Below are 6000 nucleotides of genomic sequence, written 5' to 3' on the forward strand. Positions count from 1 at the left end.
TGTACAAGTGAATTGCCGACCCATTCAACCCGTGAGGTCTCGTGTGGATTTTTTGGCTGTAATTATATTAAATTTTATCAACACGGGCCTCAGGAGCTGATGTAATCGGAATTTATATGGATGAGGCTTTAGGTCAATCAAATCATGTTGGAACGCCTCGTAGGATAAGCGAGTCGGTACGATTTAGTTAGTAATCTTTATGTGCAACCCGACATGTTTTTTATTTGTGGGAGTAGTTAGTGGTTCTCTAGCTCATTGCTACCTGTGTGACTCGTGTCAGATGAGTTCATGATGCCCCTTTTTACATTTTTACATTTTGGACTAACATGCACACCTTACTATGTTTTCACTCGTTAAACTATTTAAGCGAATACGTGTGTATTAGATATGTTTTGGGAATGACGTATACATATTACCCTATAGCCTACACATGTTGATGTTATTTAGTTCTTTGTGACTAAGTTATATGCGAGTATGCCTATTGATGTGTGTGCTTGATGATTTGTGGTCAGGTCAAATATATTACTCGGGTTTAACCCGTGGTGGGGAGGCCCGTGTTGCATAATCATGTTTTGGACGGGTCAAATATATTACTCAAATCCTTGACTCCGTGTCTCGTGATTCGTGGTGGGGAGGCCCGTCGTTTTGCTAAACCATGATCGGGTCATATATTACTCGAGTTGTAACTCGTGGTGGGGAGGCCCATATCATGTGTTTAGGTTTGTTAAGCCGTGACCGAGTCAAATATATTACTCTAGTTTGACTCGTGGTGGGGAGGCTCGCGTCACGTGCTTATGTCTTACCGCGTCCGGGTCAAATATATTACTCGAGTCTTAACTCGTGGTGGGGAGGCCCGTGTATGCGTGTTCGACCAAGGAAAAATTATTTAGTATTTATTTATTTAATTGTTTATTATTCCTCTACTGCTTTATATCTATAAATTTTAAACTAAATTATGAATGTTGTTTACAAAAACGTGAACTCACTCAGCTCAAGCTGACTTTGTGTGTATTTTAGTTTGACTTTCAGGTTAAGGATTGGAGGTTATCGCTTGGACGTGTTGGAGACTACTCAGACGGTTGAAGGCACTCTAGTCAAAGATATTAAATAAAACAAACTTTATTTTACATTTGATTTTGGGCACGTTTCCCCGGTTTTGGGATTTTGATACTTATTTATTTTCCGTTGCTTGTCACTCTAAACGGGTTTACTAAAATGAACTTGTTTTTGTTTTTAATTTTTTGAAAAAAATTTTGGGTATGATGACCAACTGCTTGACTCCCGGAATTCGGGGTCTTACAAAAACCCTAATTACCTCATTTTCATCATTTCAACATAATCAGAGACACATACACCCTTACGTATACGCACATACCCTCTGCTCATACACACCAAAACATTTCATCTTCTTATTCCATCCAAGATCTTTAGAGAGCTAACAAAGATTGATTTCCTATTCAAGATCTAATCTAGTCCCATCTACAAGGTATGTTACGTTTAAGATCTATAAATTCCATTCCTCTTCATCTTCATTCTTGTGTCATAAGATAATAGAAATGAACAAATGGATTTGTAAGCTAAAACGGAATGAACCAAAACCAACTGACAAGAATAAACTCTATTTGAACCATGTAAACGGATTAGATTTCAGTTTAAATGAATTGACAAGTGTATACGTAAAGACACATAGTAAGTTCTGCCCTAGCGGAATGAAGTAAGGGGAACCAAACCCGTTTGGGTAAGCTACGGGTTCGAGCCTGGCGATCAAATGGTTATCGAGTCAAGTAAGAAACAAGGGAATCGATTCCAATGCGACTTGAGTAAAATAGATTCAGCTCAATTGAAAATGTATATGGGGATTGGAATTCGACTCTAGTTGGAGTGGATTGGAATTCGACTCTAGTTAGAGTGTATTGATTTGACTCCAATGTGACTTGAGTGGATTGATTTGACTCCTATGTGACTCGAGTGGATTGATTCGACTCCTATGTGACTTGAATGGAACCGATACGACTCCTGTGCGACTCGAATGGGACTACACCCGATTGGAATGGTATACTTGACTCAATTACTTGAGTCGAATGGAAAGCCCTGAGTCGATTAGATTAATGATGGGACTCAACTCGCTTGGGTTTATGGTACACTCGATCCAAGTGAATCGACTAAGGTTAAAGTAGCTCGACTCGAGCCGAATTGTAAAGGAGAAATGGGACTCGGCTCAGTTCAATTAAGAATGAAGTAAAGTCAACTCAAATGTAACAGGAAGAGAACTTCAGCCGAACCCGGTTCAACGAAAACATAAGCCGGACCCGTAACCCGACACAAATAAAAGAGTATACATAGAATATAAACCGAACTCGAGAACTGACTCGTTAAGCAAGTTTAAACATATAAAATCATTAATAATTGTTAACTTATAAAAAATTATATATATGAGAACTTAAACCGAGCATGAGTCAAATATGAACTCGACACGAACCCGACTCATTGAGAAACCACTAGCTCATAAACTCGTTAAGAGAACCTTAAGTTAAAAAGATCGGTTTTGATAAACTAAAAAGTCCGGTTCGTTAAGGTAATAAAGTTAGGATTCGTTAACCCGTGAGTTCGGATCATTAACCGATAAAGTTCGGTTTCATTAACTTAAGAAAGTAAGATATTTAAAGATAGAAAATTAATACGTATAATTATTAAACAGTTAGTCGAGCACAGCTGAAGAAAGGAATTACTATTAACTCGGAAAGAAAGCGTCTATATGTGAGTTCTAGCCCCTTTTATGTGTTATGTTTTCAGGGCTGTGTGCATACTACGATGTGTTAGATTAATACACTTACTTTAAGTGGTAAGTATGTGATAGATATATGTTTGTGTATGTATGTGAACGATATAGAAGGATTAATTAGTATGCACGTAGTTTATATATTTATGTAGCGAATGTATGGTTGTATGGTACGATGTAGGGTGCCGGACCCCTATAATTTCCGAGGTATGTAGGGTGCCGGACCCTTATAATTCCGAGGTATCTAGGGTGCCGGACCCTTATAATTCCGAGGTATGTAGGATGCCGGACCCTTATAATATCCGAGGTATGTAGGGCGAGATACTCTTTAAAAACGTAGTGGTATTAGGAAAGTAATGTAAGTATAGAAGTATAAAGTAAAACGGTATGAACTATGAAAGAATGTATGGACGTATGCATGTATGAATGATAGATGAGCAGGTAATCATTTAATATGTATCTGATGGTTGGGTAAAAGTTAGTTTACTTTATATATTAATTAGTTAATTTTAGGTAAATAAATAAATGAACATTGGTACTTCAAGCATTGCTATGTGTTTTCAGGACATTGGAAGTTAAGGAGCTTAAAAAGAGCTAATTCAGAGCCATTTAGATGAAGATTAAGCAAGCCTCGAGATGATGGAAGCATGGGGAAACATGTATTGAGGGTTAAGTAGGATTCGGGAGAGGATTGGATGAGAAACATGAAGCCGAAGTGAAAACTGAACAACATGGGTTACCAGGAACGTGTGTTTTAGTAAAACGGGCATATCTTGGCCTAGAAAATGAGTTACGGAATCCATAATATATGAATTTCATGTTTCTCAACGAGACAAATTCGAATATGAAGTCAGTTGCATCTTCACGTATCGCGAAGATGCAGGACATGCAACTTCGCGATACGCGATGATGCTCAATATCGGCAAAAATTAGGGTTTTTCACTATATAAACGATTTTTCGATCCTTTTCGGATTATTACGACTTCCATAGGCAGAAGAGGTGTTCTAGGACGATTTTCAGCCATCCCGAAGCTTCCGGTTCCGTCATTGATCATATGTTCATCAAGATAAGTGCTTTAACGATTATGTCGATGTCCGGCTAGTTGTGTGTGTTCGTTCTAGGCTAAGGTTTTGTGTGAAATACTGTTATGATCAGATTCTTATGCTTAATGAATATAGCTTGATTGATTTTATATGAATTTGTCTTGCTTAATTAGTTATTTGGTTGATTAAGGCTTGTGTTTACGATTATTGATTCGTGCAACGTTTGTTTGGTTGTTCATCAACATTTAGGGTTAAGCTCTTGTGTCATTGGACTAGAATCATCAAACCTTATCATTGAGTTAGTTGTCCTAGACATAGATTTGACAATTGTGAAGTCCGGGTTCATTTATGTCAACAATTTGGTTAGGGTATCGTTTGTCATCATAAATCAAACCATAGGACTAGCAATTATTATAAAACCAAAGACTAAAGAATCTGTGATTGATGTATGGAACACATAACCCGAACGTAGAATGAATGCTTTTTAATTAATATTGTTTACAAATCTTTTTAAGTAATAATTAGTTTTAATTAAGTCTTTTTTTAAAAACCGCTTGACATCGTCTGTCCGCTTAGATTAAATAATTAGTTATAAATTAAATAAAATTGCACTTTCCTTGAGTCCCTGTGGAGACGACCTTACTTACCCGTACTAGTTATAGGTGTTTAAGTCTTTAATTAATTGTTTTTTAGTAGACCACGACAACCTACGTCAGTATCTCCGGACGAGTATTAATAAGTAAGTGAATGTAATTTATGTTAATTAACTAGAACTCACTCAGCATAGCTGACTTTTAGTATGCACGCAGGTTAATAGAATGAAGCAGGTAACTTAGATGGAGACACGTGGAAAATAAGTGAAGGCTGGCATCGAAGAGAAGGAAGATTCATGTGTTATTATGTTTAAACGTTTACGACTTATGTTATTTTGCTTAGAACAAGTACTTAAGTTATGATTGAATGTATAACTTTTATTTTCGTAATTTGTTTTAATTAACTCTGATTTCCAAATTATGTGAATGAGTAAATCCAACACCAAATGTAGGGCTGCTGGGAATGGGGCCTGACAATTATTGTTTTTTTTTACAAGCAACGCAATCATCAGTTCTTTATGAAATTCGTCAATACAACTCCTTTTGTTTTTTTAATAATTGTTGTTAATATCCGATCAGAAGCCAAAAGCCTCTGGGGAGGAAATAATCTTTTATGTAACAACTTAAACATTAAAACAAGCAAACAAATAGACAAAAAAAGAAAGAAAGAAAAATCATCATTCAGTCATAAGCATTCCAAACATAAAGCATATGTATATTTCAAATAGACTAGTTAAGTGATAAGTAAACTATGCATGCATATATGACTACAAACAACTACTTAAGAAAAATACATGTTTATATAGATGGATGCTTATTATTTGTTGAAGAAGAATAAGAAGAATAATAATAATAATGGACCCATAATGAAACTGATGGACCCGTAATGAAAAGCTTTGGTGTGCAAAATTTAAAGTTTACTTGCTTGCCATTTTTATTTCTATATTTTTATTATTACATTACCCTTTTACACCTGAACAGGTCTAGAAAAATTTCTTGAAACTTGACGAAATCTCTTTGGAATGTTTGAAAACCGTATGAATGTATTGTATTGTATTATATTAAAATAAATGTAGGTTTGTTAAGTTTCAAATTCATTCTTTTAAAAACTTGAAATATTGACCGACCTATTTCTGGTATTTAATAATTGAACATATACAAGGGTAAACAAACAAAATTCAATTCAACTCAATTAAATGGCGAACTTTATATATAAATAAAATGTATGTATGCAGGATTGATTAAAACACAACCAAAACCTATAAATCAATTACAACAACACACTAGAGTAAAAGTTAACTGTTTTTTGGTTATGTACTAACGGAATCTTAAAGTTATCATCGATAAGCATCTTACTTTACTTCGGTCAAGCACTGACTGAGATTTTGCATGTGACTTAGATATTCATCTTGCTCCTTCTTTAGAATAAACATGGGAGAAGAATGAAGTTAAAGAACAAGAAGAAAATAAGAAGAAAAAGAAGAAACAAAAAGGGAATGAAGTAGGGTTAGCTAACTTACATTTAACCCCTATACTTTTATTAGTTTTTTATTTCGTCCTATAACTTAAAGCTGGTGTGTGAAT

This window comes from Bidens hawaiensis, unplaced genomic scaffold (assembly GCF_021521415.1).
Source record: "Bidens hawaiensis isolate Kalapana, Puna unplaced genomic scaffold, B.hawaiensis_p1.1 tig00036414_1, whole genome shotgun sequence".
Lineage (NCBI taxonomy): Eukaryota > Viridiplantae > Streptophyta > Magnoliopsida > Asterales > Asteraceae > Bidens > Bidens hawaiensis.